This window comes from Bombina bombina, chromosome 8, assembly GCF_027579735.1.
Source record: "Bombina bombina isolate aBomBom1 chromosome 8, aBomBom1.pri, whole genome shotgun sequence".
Classification (NCBI taxonomy): domain Eukaryota; kingdom Metazoa; phylum Chordata; class Amphibia; order Anura; family Bombinatoridae; genus Bombina; species Bombina bombina.
In genome coordinates, this window is record NC_069506.1 from 320,216,413 (window position 1) to 320,237,717 (window position 21,305).

Genomic DNA, 21,305 nt, shown 5'->3' on the forward strand with positions numbered 1-21,305 from the left:
TGTGCATGTGTTTATCCGTAATGGGTTAAGATCCAGTCTTGTTTGGACTTATCTCATTTCAATCCTCGATCACACCCTTCTTTGACACGGTATCTGAGTTATCGGGTCTCCTCTGTTCCGGCCTGGACGTTGTTCCGTTTGCCTTTCCATTGGAGATCTCTCTATTTTCTCTGATTTTGTTTTTTGTTTTGTTAATTTGGCCTAGTCTTCCAGCACTTCTGGGACTTTTGGCTAAGATCAAGCATAGTATCTGTGCTTATCAGCTTAATATTTGATACGTCCTCTATCTGGGGACCATATATTAAAACATGACTCTTGAAACTGTCATGGGAGATGGCATTATGATCCTGGCTGGGGATTTTGATATATCTCTTTTAGCGGAGCTTGATCTAGTTTTGGCTTGTTTTTATCAGTTCCCAATTATATCAGATCCTACTCCCAGATGTTGAGTGGAAATCTACAAGACAACCTGTCCTGGGATGGTTCTGATTCTCTGTATTTCTTAGCTGGATATCCAGCAATACTATGGCATAAGAGAAGTCTACTTAAAAACAGACTGACATAAATGAGTGGGAAAGATACGCCAAGTAGGTCCACTATGACTCAGACTCCTTTTCTGCAATGGGATCTATGCATTCTAAGGTGCATCTTTCCGGAGCTTATAATTCCTCTAGGAATAGGTTGGACTGATTATGAGGGGAGTCTCTGTAATAAGTATAATTTTGGATTACAATTTCTTGTTGAATTCAGACTTAATATCTAAACCAGTTTCTTGGGACAAGTGAAACTAACTGGAGATAGTATCTCTCTGAACAGAGCTTCAAAGTATTAAACCAGTTTCTTAAGAATGGTATCTCCTTGCAAATATGTACTAGACTGGAATAGAACAGATGGTATCTCTGAACAGAAATTCAAAGAATGTCCTTATCACAGAGTCATCACAGAACTAAAGGCTTATGAAGTCCTTGGGATGGTCAGTACCATAACAACTTCATATCATTCCTGGAACTTCAAAGGATGTATCTAGCCTGTGTCCTTATAAAAGGGTCATAAACAACATTGTCCAACATCAAAGGAGGCTAACAGCTTATGTCCTGGAGTCCTGTCAAATGTCATTTCTTGGACAAGGCTGACACTTACAGGTAGCTGGCTACTTTTTCTGGGATTTATCAACTGGACATAAATTAAGCATTTCATTGGCTGGGAATCTCTTCATGGTGTGGCTTGGTGGCTTTATATGTGCTGTGTTGGAAGGAACTAGAGAAGAAGAAGATCAGGATATGACCAATATAATAGGGCCTTCCTTACACACATACAGGTAACAGGATAGTATAGATAGAAGAATAGAGACTTGTATGTTAGACATTTCTCTCACAACTCATGTATAGATCTGTCATTTAATAAATTCATCCTTTTATAAGACTGGTGTAAGTATCATTCTTTAAATAAGTTAAATGGTATATAAAGGTAAAGCCAGACACAGATTTTAGTCACTAACCCAATATTAGAAAAGGGCCTTTTTCATAGTCTCTCACCTCTTTCAGTGGGTAGAGTTCTTCTTTTATCCCCCTTTTTAAGCCATTCTTATTTGGGTATGTTCGGCTGGAAGGACTGTCTGGCCAGACTGGTATCTTTCTAAACGTGAGGGCCTTCTTACTAGCACTCAGGTGGGGCTTTTGGAGTTTGTTTTTTTGGCTCCTCTCCTCTATTTCAAGGTCTTTTCCTGCCTCATGCTAGAGTGAATCTTGATGGTTCTATATTCTCCAGTTTGGCAGCCCTGCACTTGGTCTGCGGGTCAGGTATGGGGGAACTTTTCTTAGTCTTTTCCTTCTTCAGTTTCTAGTTCTAAAGAGGGTAGAGTGAACGAGCGGCTTTAGGAGCTGTCTTAAAGGGACAAAAACACAATTTTTTTCTTTCATGATTCAGATAGAACTTACAATTTTAAACAACTTTCCAATATACTTCAGTTATCAAATTTTATTTTGTTTTCTTGTTATCCTATGTTGAAAAGCAGTAAAGTAAGCTTATGAGTGTGCATGTGTCTGAAGCTCTAGATGGCAGCAGTTTTGCAACAATGTTATACATTAGCAGGAGTACTAGATGGCAGCACTATTTCCTGTCATGTAGTGCTTTTGGCATGTGTACGCTACCTACCTAGGTATCCCTTCAACAAAGAATAACATGAGAACAAAGCAAATTTGATAATAGAAGTAAATTGGAAACTTTTTAAAAATGGTATTCTCTATCTGAATAATGAAAGACATTTTTTGGGTTTAATGTCCCTTTAAGGCTCTAGTCTCTTCAGAGGCGTGAGTTCCTCCTCTGACAGATCATTGTTTACCCTCTATATTGGCCCTAGAAGGTTTGGTGAGGGGTTGTCCGATAGTTCTCCATAAGGATGGATCGCTTACTTTTCTCTTTTGGGGATGAGGCGTAGTGGTTAGTTCCACTATTCCTGAAGCAGAAGGTTGTGGATGGAACCAGGTGAGGTTTTCTGCTTCCTCATCCTAAAGGTGTTTGTGGTGTCAATGAGCTTTCCTACAGTGTCGGTTTTCTGACCTGTCTTTGTTCAGGTCCTGATAGGTGTCAGGCCTGTTTTTCTATATGTTACTCCTTCCTGGAGTCTTAGTTTTGTCTCTCCCTGGATGAGGTTCGTATTCTAGAATCCTCTATGGAGTTTAGACATTCTATAATTTCTCTTTATTTGTTTGAAGACTCTTTCTGTTGACTTTTACTTTACTGCTTAGCAGCCTTTTAATTTGTCTACAGTTTCCTATTCGGAACTGTCTTGTACTCCTGGGCTTTAAGTTCGAAGCTTCCAGGGATCTGATTGGTAGACATTTTCTTTGTCTTCCTAGCTTGCTTTTTATATTTATTCTTTTTCTTTTTGCTTCAGCAGAGGTTTATTTTGGGAGAATTGGTTCTTCAAGCGGTGGTGCCCTCAGTTTAGGTCCGCCTGTCTTGTATCTCCCTCCCTTTCCATTCTGTGTCCTCTAGCTTGGGTTTTAGTAATTTAATGGATTTGTGGACTCTCCATGCCATTGGAAAGTCCACTACCCGCCCTTAATTTATATTTAAGATGGTGTTGGTCATTTTTATTTAAAACCTCAGGCGCCTCTATACCCTTGTGTCCTCTTCTCTTTCCATATTCCTTCGGCTGAATGACTGGGGGTTTATGAGAAGTGGGAGTGATACTTAACAGCTTTGCTGGGGTGTTCTTTGCCTCCTGGTGGCCAGGAGTTGATTTCTCACTAGTAATTGAATGGATTCGTGAACTCTCCATGCCAGGAAAGAAAATAATTTTTCAGGTAAGCATAATTTTTTTTTTTAAATAAATATCAGTTTAAGTATTATAGCCAAATGATCACTGTTGTAACGAGCGTTACCGCAGTGATTACCTAGCTGAGAAATGGACCGATATTATATTTGTAATCCGATGATCACCTGGATAATGGGGTTACAAATTAATAAATGGTAGAGAAATGCTATTTAAAAAAAATAAAAATTATAGTAATATTTTTATAATCAGTCTTTTAACGTGCGTGGAAGATGAGTAAAACACCCTCTTCACGCAGCTCTCTCCATCTTTCAAAACTTCTGTATTTTTAATTCAAATAAGCTTATTTTTTACAATAAAAATTATATATTTTCTAGCTACATAATTCCTTTAAAAAATATCTTTTTTCTTTTTTTCCATTTATAAGTGTCTCGTGCTGAGGAAGCAGCTGAGATTTCTGTGAAAGTACACACCAAGCCGCATCAAATGAGGGGCCACATGTATTGCTAGCACAAAAATAGACAATATAAGTGGAATATGGCTCTTTGCTAAAAAAAAATATATTTTTTATGCAAAGCACCATATTGCATTAATTGTTGCGCACCTCAGTTATGTGCTAGAGATACATGTATCCCCTCATTTGATGCGCCAAAGGGTGTTCTTTCTACAAATGTGTGCTTTGTCTACCATATTTACATTTTCCAAGTGGCTAGAAAGGTTTAATTGCAGCCATGGCAATCTTGAAATTGTTTAAAAAAAAATAGCCTTTTAACTTTTATGGGTTATGTCTGCAATCAGACAGCTGTAGAAACCTGGGACACTAAGGCCTAGATTTAGAGTTAGGCGGTAGCCGTGAAAACCAGCGTTAGAGGGTCCTAACGCTGGTTTTTACCGCCCGCTGGTATTTGGAGTCAGTCAGGAAAGGGTCTAACGCTCACTTTCCAGCCGCAACTTTTCCATACCGCAGATCCCCCTACGCCATTTGCGTATCCTATCTTTTCAATGGGATCTTTCTAACGCCGGTATTTAGAGTCTTGGCTGAAGTGAGCGTTAGAAATCTAACGACAAAACTCCAGCCGCAGAAAAAAAACAGGAGTTAAGAGCTTTTTGGGCTAACGCCGGTTCATAAAGCTCTTAACTACTGTGCTCTAAAGTACACTAACACCCATAAACTACCTATGCACCCCTAAACCGAGGCCCCCCCACATCGCCGCCACTCGATTACATTTTTTAACCCCTAATCTGCCGACCGCCACCTACGTTATCCTTATGTACCCCTAATCTGCTGCCCCTAACACCGCCGACCCCTATATTATATTTATTAACCCCTAATCTGCCCCCCACAATGTCGCCGCCAGCTACCTACAATAATTAACCCCGAATCTGCCAACCGCAAAGCGCCGCCACCTACGTTATCCTTATGTACCCCTAATCTGCTGCCCCTAACACCGCCGACACCTATATTATATTTATTAACCCCTAATCTGCCCCCCACAACGTCGCCGCCAGCTACCTACAATAATTAACCCCTAATCTGCCGACCGCATCTCACCGCTACTATAATAAATGTATTAACCCCTAAAGCTAAGTCTAACCCTAACACTAACACCCCCCTAAATTAAATATAATTTAAATCTAACTAAATAAATTAACTTTTATTAAATAAATTATTCCTATTTTAAACTAAATACTTACCTGTAAAATAAACCCTAATATAGCTACAATATAACGAATAATTATATTGTAGCTATTTTAGGATTAATATTTATTTTACAGGCAACTTTGTATTTATTTTAACCAGGTACAATAGCTATTAAATAGTTAATAACTATTTAATAGCTAAAATAGTTAAAATAATAACAAAATTACCTGTAAAATAAATCCTAACCTAAGTTACAATTAAACCTAACACTACACTATCATTAAATAAATTAAATACAATACCTACAAATAAATACAATTAAATAAACTAACTAAAGTACAAAAAATAAAAAAGAACTAAGTTACAAAAAATAAAAAAATATTTACAAACATTAGAAAAATATTACAACAATTTTAAACTAATTACACCTACTCTAAGCCCCCTGATAAAATAACAAAGACCCCCAAAATAAAAAAATGCCCTACCCTATACTAAATTAAAAAAGTTCAAAGCTCTTTTACCTTACCAGCCCTGAAAAGGGCCATTTGCGGGGAATGCCCCAAATAATTCAGCTCTTTTGCCTGTAAAAAAAAACATACAATACCCCCCCCAACATTACAACCCACCACCCACATACCCCTAATCTAACCCAAACCCCCCCTAAATAAACCTAACACTAAGCCCCTGAAGATCTTCCTACCTTATCTTCACCATACCAGGTTCACCGATCCGTCCTCCGAAGTCTTGATCCAAGCCTCCGAAATCTTCATCCAAGCCCAAGCGGGGGCTGGCGATCCATAATCCGGCTGAAGTCTTCTATCAAGCGGCGGCTGAAGAGGTCCAGAAGAGGCTCCAAAGTCTTCATCCTTACAGAAAGATTGGGATTTATTCCCTGGAAAGAAATGCTATGTAGCACTCTCTGCCCAGACTGGGGTAGAGCCACTGATACCTTTTAAAATTTAACTTTTATTTTTCACTTTAAAAAGAATGGGTAAACACAAACAAACAAATTAAAATATCTCTATCTCTAAATGGCTAGTGTCAAATATTTCTGGTTATTATCAAATTGTTCAAGTAACCGGCTGTTTTTCTGATACTTATATATGTAGTTTTATTAGATCAGTCGGTACTTTGTTTTATTAATCAAATCAGATTAATCTGAAACTTGTAATGGGTATTTGTTGTATTTAGATGTCTCTTATATTTTTCGAGGCTTGAATTAGTGTAAAGTTAGTTGGAATTAAACCTGAGTGACAGCAGGGATTGTCAGATTTTATTTACATTTGTATATAGATATTAGTGATGGTTGGGTATTTTGAGATCTGTTTTGCTTTATTATGTAAAGGTACGTATGCCCTTGTTTGGGTATCTCTTATATTTAGAGTTATTTTTGTATGTTCCACTTGTAGTTTACATAAATTCTTCAAGCATATGATTGAAATCTGTTATTTTTCTCACTCCTTATAAATAAAGTGATCTCATATTTGTATTGCGTGTGTTTTTTGTGTATAGTTCTGAATACTTAATTCAATAAAGACACCAGTTTGCCTGAATTTTTACTAATAGTTTTTCTCTAAGACCCACTGTTCAAAATCTTTCTTTTTTTCTTTTCTATGGTTACCCTTTTTTTTCCTATGGATGGCGGGCTGATTATATATATATATATATATATATATCTGTCTCTTTCCTTATTAGGCACTCAGAGACTGTTTTTATTTATAGTTTCAACATCCACCTTTAGATTTTATTCCACTTAATGGTACTTTAATTCTTTGTATTGGGTGTATTCCCAAGGTAACCATATAAATTCTGTGTTCATATAATCTAGATTGTTCCTTCCTACTTGGTGATACCGGAATCATGTATATATATCGCTCGTACCTGCTCCAACACTGATCAGTCACTTATTAAATATTACTGCATGAATACATATATTTCTTTACTTGATGATATATTGTATAAGCTCCCCTGTAAACAGTATTATCTTTGTAGTTACCCTTATTTGTGGGATAATTAGGTTGCTATATTGTTTGTATATCACACCTATTATGTAATTCTGCAGTGTTATTTTAAGTGCACAATGTTGCAACACTCTAATTCCGGTTCTTTGCTAGAAATTCAAACACTGGTTATTTTTGTAATAAAAGCTTATTTTTTTGTTTTTACTCTTATACCACACGTAATGTGTAATTCTGAGGTGTTATTATAAGTTCACAATATTGCAACACTCTCACTCTGTTTCCTTGCTGTGGGCTCAGATATTTGTGGTTATAAATATAGTTTGCCTCTGAGTTTGGTTTCACTCAATACTCTTAACCATAACTATTAGTTGTACTTCTATGTGAGTCATTACCAACACCCGGTACTATGTCGTTATGGTTTACTTGTAATAATATTTACACTAATTCCCTGACTGCCGCTCTACGCTGTTATTCACTACAGCTGAGTATGGCAGTGTGTCACTAATGCAAAATCTGGTTCGGTTATGAATCTATTAGCAACCGATGCCTTTACTCGGTCAGGCCCCCTTGTAACACTAGTGAGGTTACACTCGGGTTATTCGTTTAGATAAAGTTACCCATAAATTCTATTTCGGTGCTTATCAAGTTTAACCCTTAAACGCTGACATGCATTCACGCACTGTCTATTGTGCTTCCCATTACTTGTTCGATTTTGCACTATTAGAGATAGATTAAGTTAAAACACATATATATCACACTTTAGTGGGACCCCATCGTCCCACACAACCCCCCTGACGCGTTTCGCCAGTTACGGCTTTATCAATTTGACAGTGCGTGAATGCATGTCAGCGTTTAAGGGTTAAACTTGATAAGCAACGAAATAGAATTTATGGGCGGTAGTCAGGGAATTAGTGTAAATATTATTACAAGTAAACCATAACGACATAGTACCGGGTGTTGGTAATGACTCACATAGAAGTACAACTAATAGTTATGGTTAAGAGTATTGAGTGAAACCAAACTCAGAGGCAAACTATATTTATAACCACAAATATCTGAGCCCACAGCAAGGAAACAGAGTGAGAGTGTTGCAATATTGTGAACTTATAATAACACCTCAGAATTACACATTACGTGTGGTATAAGAGTAAAAACAAAAAAATAAGCTTTTATTACAAAAATAACCAGTTTTTGAATTTCTAGCAAAGAACCGGAATTAGAGTGTTGCAACATTGTGCACTTAAAATAACACTGCAGAATTACATAATAGGTGTGATATACAAACAATATAGCAACCTAATTATCCCACAAATAAGGGTAACTACAAAGATAATACTGTTTACAGGGGAGCTTATACAATATATCATCAAGTAAAGAAATATATGTATTCATGCAGTAATATTTAATAAGTGACTGATCAGTGTTGGAGCAGGTACGAGCGATATATATACATGATTCCGGTATCACCAAGTAGGAAGGAACAATCTAGATTATATGAACACAGAATTTATATGGTTACCTTGGGAATACACCCAATACAAAGAATTAAAGTACCATTAAGTGGAATAAAATCTAAAGGTGGATGTTGAAACTATAAATAAAAACAGTCTCTGAGTGCCTAATAAGGAAAGAGACAGAGAGATATATATATATAATCAGCCCGCCATCCATAGGAAAAAAAAGGGTAACCATAGAAAAGAAAAAAAGAAAGATTTTGAACAGTGGGTCTTAGAGAAAAACTATTAGTAAAAATTCAGGCAAACTGGTGTCTTTATTGAATTAAGTATTCAGAACTATACACAAAAAACACACGCAATACAAATATGAGATCACTTTATTTATAAGGAGTGAGAAAAATAACAGATTTCAATCATATGCTTGAAGAATTTATGTAAACTACAAGTGGAACATACAAAAATAACTCTAAATATAAGAGATACCCAAACAAGGGCATACGTACCTTTACATAATAAAGCAAAACAGATCTCAAAATACCCAACCATCACTAAGATCTATATACAAATGTAAATAAAATCTGACAATCCCTGCTGTCACTCAGGTTTAATTCCAACTAACTTTACACTAATTCAAGCCTCGAAAAATATAAGAGACATCTAAATACAACAAATACCCATTACAAGTTTCAGATTAATCTGATTTGATTAATAAAACAAAGTACCGACTGATCTAATAAAACTACATATATAAGTATCAGAAAAACAGCCGGTTACTTGAACAATTTGATAATAACCAGAAATATTTGACACTAGCCATTTAGAGATAGAGATATTTTAATTTGTTTGTTTGTGTTTACCCATTCTTTTTAAAGTGAAAAATAAAAGTTAAATTTTAAAAGGTATCAGTGGCTCTACCCCAGTCTGGGCAGAGAGTGCTACATAGCATTTCTTTCCAGGGAATAAATCCCAATCTTTCTGTAAGTTCAGTACTAGATGCTAGCACCACTCCTCAAAGGAATATAGAATACAGATACTAAAATTAAATACAGTATCTCAAACAATTGAAACTAGTGAGGAGCTTGCCTATATAGTGCCCTTGTTATCCTTGTGTGTTGAAAGTCTTCATCCTATCCGGGAAGAAGAGGAGATCCGGACCGGCAACCATCTTGATCCAAGCGGCATCTTCTATCTTCATCCGATGACGAACGGCTCCATCTTGAAGACCTCCGACACGGATCCATCCTCTTCTTCCAACGTCCAACTGAAGAATGAAGGTTCCTTTAAGGGACGTCATCCAAGATGGCGTCCCTCGAATTCCGATTGGCTGATAGGATTCTATCAGCCAATCGGAATTAAGGTAGGAAAATTCTGATTGGCTGATGGAATCAGCCAATCAGATTCAAGTTCAATCCAATTGGCTGATTGGATCAGCCAATCAGATTGAGCTTGCATTCTATTGGCTGTTCCAATCAGCCAATAGAATGTGAGCTCAATCTGATTGGCTGATTGGATCAGCCAATCGGATTGAACTTGAATCTGATTGGCTGATTCCATCAAGGTAGGGAGATCTTCAGGGGCTTAGTGTTAGGTTTATTTAAGGGGGGTTTGGGTTAGATTAGGGGTATGTGGGTGGTGGGTTGTAATGTTGGGGGGGGGGTATTGTATATTTTTTTTTTTACAGGCAAAAGAGCTGAATTCTTTGGGGCATGCCCCGCAAAGGGCCCTTTTCAGGGCTGGTAAGGTAAAAGAGCTTTTCTATTTTAATTTTAGAATAGGGTAGGGCATTTTTTTATTTTGGGGGGCTTTGTTATTTTATTAGGGGGCTTAGAGTAGGTGTAATTAGTTTAAAATTGTTGTAATATTTTTCTAATGTTTGTAAATATTTTTTTATTTTTTGTAACTTAGTTCTTTTTTATTTTCTGTACTTTAGTTAGTTTATTTAATTGTATTTATTTGTAGATATTTTATTTAATTAATTTATTGATAGTGTAGTGTTAGGTTTAATTGTAGATAATTGTAGGTATTGTATTTAATTAATTTATTGATAGTGTAGTGTTAGGTTTAATTGTAACTTAGGTTAGGATTTATTTTACAGGTAATTTTGTAATTATTTTAACTAGGTAGCTATTAAATAGTTCTTAACTATTTAATAGCTATTGTACCTGGTTAAAATAAATACAAAGTTGCCTGTAAAATAAATATTAATCCTAAAATAGCTATAATATAATTATAATTTATATTGTAGCTATATTAGGGTTTATTTTACAGGTAAGTATTTAGCTTTAAATAGGAATCATTTATTTAATAAGAGATAATTTATTTTGTTAGATTTAAATTATATTTAACTTAGGGGGGTGTTAGTGTTAGGGTTAGACTTAGCTTTAGGGGTTAATCCATTTATTACAGTAGCGGCGAGATTCGGTCGGCAGATTAGGGGTTAATAATTGAAGTTAGGTGTCGGCGATGTTAGGGAGGGCAGATTAGGGGTTAATACTATTTCTTATAGGGTTATTGAGGCGGATTAGGGGTTAATAACTTTATTATAGTAGCGGTGAGATGCGGTCGGCAGATTAGGGGTTAATTATTGTAGGTAGCTGGCGGCGACGTTGTGGGGGGCAGATTAGGGGTTAATAAATATAATATAGGGGTCGGCGGTGTTAGGGGCAGCAGATTAGGGGTACATAGGGATAATGTAGGTTGCGGCGGTATACGGAGCGGCAGATTAGGGGTTAATAATAAAATGCAGGGGTCAGCGATAGCGGGGTCGGCAGATTAGAGGTTAATAAGTGTAAGGTTAGGGGTGTTTAGACTCGGGGTACATGTTAGGGTGTTAGGTGCAGATTTAGGAAGTGTTTCCCCATAGGAAACAATGGGGCTGCGTTAGGAGCTGAACGCTGCTTTTTTGCAGGTGTTAGGTTTTTTTTCAGCTCAAACTGCCCCATTGTTTCCTATGGGGGAATTGTGCACAAGCACGTTTTTTAAGCTGGCCGCGTCCGTAAGCACCGCTGGTATCGAGAGTTGAAGTTGCGGTAAATATGCTATACGCTCCTTTTTTGGAGCCTAACGCAGCCCTTCTGTGAACTCTAAATACCAGCGGTATTTAAAAGGTGCGGCCAGAAAAAAGCACGCGTAGCTAACGCACCCCTTTGGCCGCAAAACTCTAAATCTATGCATAAGATTGTATTAAATAAAGTACACCCCTTGGCGCATTAAATGTGTGGCTACATGTATTGCTAGCACAAAAATACACAATGTAATATTAAGTAGAATATGGCTCTTTGCTTAGATTTTTTTTTTTAAGCAATGCAACTTATTCCATTAATTGCTGCGCACCCCAAATTCATGCTAGAAATACTTGTAGACCCTTATTTGATGCACCAAGGGGTGTACTTTCTGCAAATGTGTGCTTTGTGTACCCCATTTTAATTTCTCAGGTGGCTAGAACTGTTTAATTTCTGAAAACAGTACAGTGAATTCTAAGATGCTGTTTTGATCATTTATTAAATTGACATGCCTGCAATAAAACCGTAGAAAAAAAGGCTTAAATATCCCTCCCACTTCCCCCATCACCTCAGTCATTCGGCCAAGGGAATGAGGAAAAATAGGAAAAAACATCAGGGTATAAAGGTGCCAGAAGATAAACAAAAAGGGACCAGCCCAAAAGAACGTTAACGGGCTGGGTCGTGGACTCTCCCTGTCAGGAAAGAAAGGAATTTATCTGGTAAGCATACATTTTTGTTTTCTTTCCATAAGGCAGGGAGAGTCCACGAATTCATTCCTTAATGTTGGGAAAACAATATCCAAGCTCCAGAGGACACTTAAGGAATAACAGGAGGGGAACAGTAAAAGGGTGGACCCTACTCTCAGGGCACCACAGCCCAGGGGCGTATTTAGGTTTTGTGCTGCCCTAGGCACTCAAAATTCTGCTGCCCTCCCCAGGTTTAAGGCCTTTTTCTTTTAGACAGGGTGTAAAAAATTAAAAAAATGTCTTTTTAAGTAGATGTTCACGAGGGCTTGCATTCACACACACACACACACATATATATATATATATATATATATATATATATATATATATATATATATATATATAATCTGGATAGGAATAAGCACTCACTGGATTTCAATACAACAAATATTTATTCGGCAGTGACGTTTCGGGGCATTCACCCCTTCCTCAGACAACCCAAAATGTGAAACAAGCAATGTTAAATAATGACTCAAACCCTTCCCCCATCAAATTTCAGCCAATCAAAATACATCCAAAGCAAACAATCAAAATACATCCAAAGCCGAATAAATATTTGTTGTATTGAAATCCAGTGAGTGCTTATTCCTATCCAGATTGTACATTTCGTTAAGCACCCTGGTCTGTGTCTGGGTTGGCAAGTGAGAGTGCACTAAATTGAAGTCTATATATATATATATATATATATAAAGACACACACACACATATATATATATATATATATATATATATATATATATATATATATAAATACATTATTTTGCAAGTCAGATGATTAAAGTGTTTATATCATAAAAAAATATCCTTCACTGTGTGATAGTTTGTCAGTAGGTAGTTGTTTAACCTTTAACATCTTCTTTGGTGATTGACAGTTATTTAAGCAAAATATCTGCTTGGATAAATATGTAATGAATATACAAAACTGGCCTTTAAAAGTACTTAAAAAATACAACAGTAGTTATGATAGGTTTAGGAATTGTATCCTAGGGGATAAAGTCACATGATACAATCATAATAAAGTATATACTTGTATTGTTTAGAATGTATTAAATGCATACAACATATTTTCAGTTGTGTTTTAAGTCACATAGTTGTATAGATTCAGCAAAAAATACTTATTCTTTGCATGTATGACAGATAGACAAACAGTAAATGTACAAGTATTTAGTGACTAATCCGTTTAAGTATTTTAATGTCTAATGAAGATGTATTGAAGGGAGAAAGGCATATGCTGTTTCACAGCATATGCTGTTATTGATAAGGACACTTACGCCTAGATTTAGAGTTCTGCGGCCAAAGAAGTGCGTTAGCTACGCTGGCTTTTTTCTGGCCGCACCTTTTAAATACCGCTGGTATTGAGAGTTCTCTGAAGGGCTGCGTTAGGCTCCAAAAAAGGAGCGTATAGCATATTTACCGCAACTTCAACTCTCGATACCAGTGGTGCTTACGGACGCGGCCAGCTTCAAAAACGTGCTCGTGCACGATATCCCCATAGAAAACAATGGGGCTGTTTGAGCTGAAAAAAAACCTAACACCTGCAAAAAAGCCGCGTTCAGCTCCTAACGCAGCCCCATTGTTTTCTATGTGGAAACACTTCCTACGTCTGCACCTAACACTCTAACATATACCCCGAGTCTAAACACCCCTAACCTTACACTTATTAACCCCTAATCTGCCGCCCCCGCTATCGCTGACACCTGCATATTATTTTTAACCCCTAATCTGCCGCTCCGTACACCCCCGCCATCTACATTATCCCTATGTACCCCTAATCTGCTGCCCTAACATCGCCGACACCTATATTATATTTATTAACCCCTAATCTGCCGCCCCCAACGTCGCCTCCACCTAACTACACTTATTAACCCCTAATCTGCCGACCGGACCTGAGCGCTACTATAATAAATGTATTAACCCCTAATCCGCCTCACTCCCACCTCAATAACCCTATAATAAATAGTATTAACCCCTAATCTGCCCTCCCTAACATTGCCGACACCTAACTTCAAGTATTAACCCCTAATCTGCCGACAGGAGCTCACCGCTACTCTAATAAATTTATTAACCCCTAAAGCTAAGTCTAACTTTAACCCTAACACCCCCCTAAATTAAATATAATTTAAATCTAACGAAATAAATTAACTCTTATTAAATAAATTATTCCTATTTAAAGCTAAATACTTACCTGTAAAATAAACCCTAATATAGCTACAATATAAATTATAATTATATTATAGCTATTTTAGGATTAATATTTATTTTACAGGCAACTTTGTATTTATTTTAACCAGGTACAATAGCTATTAAATAGTTAAGAACTATTTAATAGCTAAAATAGTTAAAATAATTACAAAATTACCTGTAAAATAAATCCTAATGAGGAACGGCTCCATCGTGAAGACCTCCAGCGCGGATCAATCTTCTTCCGACGACGTCCAACTGAAGAATGAAGGTTCCTTTAAGGGACGTCATCCAAGATGGCGTTCCTACCTTAATTCCGATTGGCTGATAGAATCCTATCAGCCAATCGGAATTCGAGGGACGCCATATTGGATGACGTCCCTTAAAGGAACCGTCATTCTTCAGTTGGACGTCGTCGGAAGAAGATTGATCCTCGCTGGAGGTCTTCACGATGTAGCCGTTCCTCATCGGATGAAGATAGAAGATGCCGCTTGGATCAAGATGGTTGCCGGTCTGGATCGCCTCTTCTTCCCGGATAGGATGAAGACCTTGGAGCCTCTTCTGGACCTCTTCAGCCGCAGGATTATGGATCGCCAGCCCCCGCTTGGGTTGGATGAAGATTTTGGAGCCAGGACCGATCGGTGATACCCGGTGAGGTGAAGATAAGGTAGGAAGATCTTCAGGGGCTTAGTGTTAGGTTTATTTAAGGGGGGTTTGGGTTAGATTAGGGGTATGTGGGTGGTGGGTTGTAATGTTGGGGGGGGGGTATTGTATGTGTTTTTTTACAGGCAAAAGAGCTGAATTTCTTGGGGCATGCCCCGCAAAGGGCCCTGTTCAGGGCTGGTAAGGTAAAAGAGCTTTGAACTTTTGTAATTTAGAATAGGGTAGGGCATTTTTTTATTTTGGGGGGCTTTGTAATTTCATTAGGGGGCTTAGAGTAGGTGTAATTAGTTTAAAATTGTTGTAATATTTTTCTAATGTTTGTAAATATTTTTTTATTTTTTGTAACTTAGTTCTTTTTTATTTTTTGTACTTTAGTTAGTTTATTTAATTGTAGTTATTTGTAGGTATTGTATTTAATTAATGTATTGATAGTGTAGTGTTAGGTTTAATTGTAGGTAATTGTAGGTATTTAATTTAATTTATTTATTGATAGTGTAGTGTTAGGTTTAATTGTAACTTAGGTTAGGATTTATTTTACAGGTAATTTTGTAATTATTTTAACTATTTTAGCTATTAAATAGTTCTTAACTATTTAATAGCTATTGTACCTGGTTAAAATAAATACAAAGTTACCTGTAAAATAAATATAAATCCTAAAATAGCTATAATATAATTATAATTTATAATGTAGCTATATTAGGGTTTATTTTACAGGTAAGTATTTAGCTTTAAATAGGAATAATTTATTTAATAAGAGTTAATTTATTTAGTTAGATTTAAATTATATTTAACTTAGGGGGGTGTTAGGGTTAGGGTTAGACTTAGCTTTAGGGGTTAATCCATTTATTACAGTAGCAGCAAGATTCGGTCGGCAGATTAGGGGTTAATAATTGAAGTTAGGTGTCGGCGATGTTAGGGAGGGCAGATTAGGGGTTAATACTATTTATTATAGGGTTATTGAGGCGGGAGTGAGGCGGATTAGGGGTTAATAACTTTATTATAGTAGCGGTGCGGTCCGCTCGGCAGATTAGGGGTTAATAAGTGTAGGCAGGTGGAGGCGACGTTGAGGGGGGCAGATTAGGGGTTAATAAATATAATATAGGGGTCGGCGGTGTTAGGGGCAGCAGATTAGGGGTACATAAGGATAACGTAGGTAGCGGCGCTTTGCGGTCGGCAGATTAGGGGTTAATTATTGTAGGTAGCTGGCGGCAACGTTGTGGGGGGCAGGTTAGGGGTTAATAAATATAGGAGTCGGCGGTGTTAGGGGCAGCAGATTATTGGTACATAAGTATAAAGTAGGTGGCGGTCGGCAGATTAGGGGTTAAAAAAATTTAATAGAGTGGCGGCGATGTGGGGGGACCTCGGTTTAGGGGTACATAGGTAGTTTATGGGTGTTAGTGTACTTTAGAGCACAGTAGTTAAGCTAAATACCGGCGTTAGAAAGATCCCATTGAAAAGATAGGATACGCAATTGACGTAAGGGGATCTGCGGTATGGAAAAGTCGCGGCTGCAAAGTGAGCGTTTGACCCTTTCCTGACTGACTCCAAATACCGGCGGTAGCCTAAAACCAGCGTTAGGAGCCTCTAACGCTGGTTTTGACGGCTACCGCCCAACTCTAAATCTAGGCCTAAGAATTTTCTGATCAAAAATGAATATATTATCCCAGTTTTCTATACCCTCCCTAAAGTTCACAATAACTTATTTAAACCTCCTGGCCGTCCCATAGTTGCAGGCACTGATTCCATATTTTAATATTTTAAACCCCAAAATGTTCTTTTATGATTCAGATAGAACATACAATTTAAACAACTTTCCAATTTAATTCTATTATCAAATGTTCTTCATTCTCTTGTTATCCATTGCTGAAGGGACAGCATTGCCTACTGACAGGAAGCTGAAACTATCTATTTAGCCAATCACAAAAGACAAATGTGTGCAGGCACCAATTAGCAGCAGCTCCCACTAGTGTATGATATGTACGTATTCATTTTTTAACAAGGGATACTAAGAGAACGAAGCACATTTGAAAATAGAAGTGAATTTAAAAGTGTCTTACAATGTCATGCTCTATCTGAATCATGCAAGTTTAATTTTGACTTTCCTATCCCTTTAAGGCCTTTTGTCTCGCAATCCCTCACATACATCAGGGACACTAGTGATTTATTGTTAAAAATTGACAGACTGACAGATAACTATGAATAATGTATTCTATACAGTCTAGACAATGTTAGTTTGTATACTTCAATTACACACAATAGTGGCATTGATGTAATTAAAAGTATACTAGCAGGAAGCAGAAAGTTTAGAGTTGGTGAACAACATTTTTTGATTGAACTTTTGGAAACTATTTTGTATTACAATTATTTTCTGTTTCAGGGCACCTTTTATATCCGACAAGGTATAGCTTTTGGAACCAACGTCGCCCTCACCTATGCAAACCTTTACATGAATTGGTATGAGAAGCATCTGGTGTAATGCTCGTGAGATATTTCTCTATCAGATCAAACTTGACCAGTAGTCTTCTTATCCCAGCGTCAAATGGAAGGATAGGAAATATCCCAGAACAGAGGGAGTTTATGAAATGAGGTAAGCAGTAGTCACGGTAGACAGGGTAGTCCTTCACAGCAATAAGATGAAGGCAGAGAATGGTCAAGACAGGCAAAATCCGGCAACAGGAAGGCAATCCAACAGTATAAAAGTTCAGGGGTAAACCAATAGAATGGCCAGGAACAGGCAGGTGTCAGCAACAAAGGAAATCCAGCAGTATAACAGTTCAGGGGTAAACCAATAGAATGGTCAAGAACAGGCAGGTGTCAGTAACAAAGGAAATCCAGCAGTACAAGGATTAAGCAAGCAGAGTGGTCAGACAGGCAGAGTTCAGTAATGATATGACAATCCAGCAGTACAAGGGTTAAGCAAGCAGAGTCATACAGGCAGAGTTCAGTAACAATATGGCAATCCAGCAGTACAAGGGTTAAGCAAGCAGAGTGGTCAGACAGGCAGAGTTCAGTAACAATATGGCAATCCAGTAATATAAGTAATACAGCACCCAGGGGCACACACAGTAACACCTATACTTATACTGAGATGAAGTGAAGGAGGTACTTACATAGGCGCCTGTTTGTGCCAAGGAGACCTCCCAGGTTTATGGGGAAGCGGCATCAGGAGAGAGAGACAGTGTGTGGCGATGACGTCATCGCCGTGCGCTCACAATCACCGCCGGGTCTATGGCAACAGCCATAGCAACATGTCACCATTGTTCCATCTATGGCAACAGCCATAGCGAGTAGCAGCGTGACATAGCCCCCTTCCTAAAGGTAACCTCCAGGAACCAAAGTCAGCTTGGAGGGATGAGCATAAAAAGCATGGAGATCAAAGAAGTAGCATGCATATCATGGGCAGGAATCCAGGAACGATCTGCCATAGAGTAACCCTTCCAATGCACGAGGTGCTGCAGTTGCCTGCGCCTGTATCTTGAGTCCAGGATCTTAGCATCCTCATACTAAGGTTCACCATGAATTAAGAGCGGAGGAGGAGGAAGTCTGAGCCGAGTATATCTGTTCTTGATATAGGGCTTGAGTAGTGAGATGTGGAAGACTGGGTGTATGCGCAGGGCCCTGGGCAAGGCCACTTTGTAGGCAACAGGAGACAGTTTTTTTGAAGGACTCTGTAAGGTCGGATATACCTAGGCCCTAATTTATGACAGGGTTGACGTAGACGAGCATGCCGAGTAGAGACCCAGACACTTTCACCTACCGAAAAGGCACGAACAGTAGCTCAATGATGATCAGCAAACCTCTTGTATCTGGAGACAGCTGAACGTAACTGAGAGCTAATACGTTGCCAATGAGTAGTGAGGTCAGTAAAGTGTCAATCTGTAGCAGGAACCACTATAGTCTAAGCGGAAAGAGGAAAGACACGAGGTTGATAGCCTTCTGTACCTTGAAATGGAGAACATTGTAGAGAAGAATGCCAATGAGTGTTCTTTGCCAGCTCAGCAAGGGACAACAATCCAGACCAATTGGTATGAAGAGAATTGACATAAGCTCTGAGATAGGCTTTGAGATCTTGATTCGATCTCTCTGTTAGCCCATTAGTTTGGGGATGGTAGCCAGAAGACAAGGAAACAGTGATTCCAATCAATTTGCAAAAAGCTTTCCAAAAGGTAGAGATGAATTGAGATCCTCGTCGGAAACAATATTCACTGAATGCCATGTAGTCGTACCACATGTAACAGAAAAAAGGTCGATAATTCTTGGGCAGATGGTAGCTTTTTAAGGGTATAAAATGAGCAAGTCTGGAAAATCGATCCACCACAACCCAGATAATCATATGATGGTCAAAAGGTGGGAGGTCTACAACAAAATCCATGGTTATGTGTGTCCAAGGTTGTTTGGGAATGAAGTGAAGTAGGTACTTACATAGGCGCCTGTTTGTGCCAAGGAGACCTCCCAGGTTTATGGGGAAGCGGCATCAGGAGAGAGAGACAGCGTGTGGCGATGACGTCATCGCCTCACGCTCACAACCACTGCCAGGTCTATGGCAACAGCCATAGCAATGAGTCACCATCGTTGCGTCTATGGCAACAGCCACAGCGAGTAGCAGCGTGACATAGCCCCCTTCCTAAGGGTAACCTCCAGGAACCAAAGTCAGCTTGGAGGGATGAGCATAAAAAGCATGGAGATCAAAGAAATAGCATGCATATCATGGGCAGGAATCCAGGAACTATCTGCCATAGAGTAACCCTTCCAATGCACGAGGTGCTGCAGTTGCCTGTGCCTGTATCTTGAGTCCAGGATCTTAGTATCCTCATTCTAAGGTTCACCATGAATTAAGAGCGGAGGAGGAGGAAGTCTGAGCCGAGTATATCTGTTCTTGATATAGGGCTTGAGTAGTGAGATATGGAAGACTGGGTGTATGCGCAGGGTCCTGGGCAAGGCCACTTTGTAGGCAACAGGAGACAGGTTTTTTTGAAGGACTCTGTAAGGGCGGATATACCTAGGCCCTAATTTATGACAGGGTTGACGTAGACAAGCATGTCGAGTAGAGACCCAGACACTTTCACCTACCGAAAAGGCACGAACAGTAGCTCGATGATGATCAGCAAACCTCTTGTATCTGGAGACAGCTGAATGTAACTGAGAGCGAATACGTTGCCAATGAGTAGTGAGGTCAGTAAAGTGTTAATCTGTAGCAGGAACCCCTATAGTCTAAGCGGAAAGAGGAAAGACACGAGGTTGATAGCCTGCTGCGGCTTGAAATGGAGAACATTGTAGAGAAGAATGCCAATGAGCTGGTAGAAACAAGAGACTGATAAAGAGACTACCATCTGATATGTTCCAGATTTGACACAACTGCTGGATTTTAACAGTGAGCTGGACTACTGCAAAGCTCCAGCCTGCTTGAATAGCATCATTAGGTGCAATAATCTTATAAAGAGACTACCATCTGATATGTTCCAGATTTGACACAACTGCTGGATTTTAACAGTGAGCTGGACTACTGCAAAGCTCCAGCCTGCTTGAATAGCATCATTAGGTGCAATAATCTTGATTTTTTCTTTTTGCATATTCTTATTTTTTCTAAACATTGCATCAACACTGAACCACCGATTGATTGATTTGCACTGACATCACCAACATCACTTTGGATTTCAAAACTGACACTATTTTTTTATCCTATTTTATCCTTTTTCACTTTTTTTCATTTTTTATAACATTTTTTGGAGGGATTTTTTCATCTTTTTATCATCATTTTTTCATCACATAGAGTGAACACACATTTTTTCTACCACTTTTTTCCAAATTGTTGTATTGGACACTGATCACACCCAAATCTTGCCACTTATTGGATTACAATTAACCCTACACCATCTACCAGGAGCATCTTACACTTACCGGACTCAACCAAGGTGTTAATCATTAAATAGATACTCAGCATAAAAGGCTATATCATCAGCCACTGAATTTATCAGTATCTACAATTGTTTTTATTATTGTATTGTATTGCATTTTTACCCAACACTGTAATTTGCTACCATTTGTAACATGGATCCATGAACAACTATCAGTGTACATTGTTTTTTTTTGTATTATTATAATTAATGTATGGAATAAATAAATTTGTAATTTTTAACTCTACATTTTAACTCTACATTTTATCAGCTAATTTTAGCCTATTTTAGCGTTCCCCACCCTACTCTCAGCCTTCTTTTTGGCGCTCACCTCTACCTTGTATATATCTTTTACACATTGGGCACGCTAGGGTACCCATCGAGGAGAGCTAGAGGCATCCCCCACCCCCCTTCCCCATCTGTTCTTTGCGCAGGATATACACCACCTTTATTCAATGAGTGTTCTTTGCCAGCTCAGCAAG

At 38.3% G+C, this 21,305-nt stretch overlaps 1 pseudogene; it reads left to right on the forward strand.

The window, feature by feature from the left end:
* Positions 1–211: 211 nt before the first annotated feature.
* LOC128639349 (uncharacterized) lies at positions 212–388 on the forward strand (annotated as a pseudogene).
* Positions 389–21,305: the final 20,917 nt, after the last annotated feature.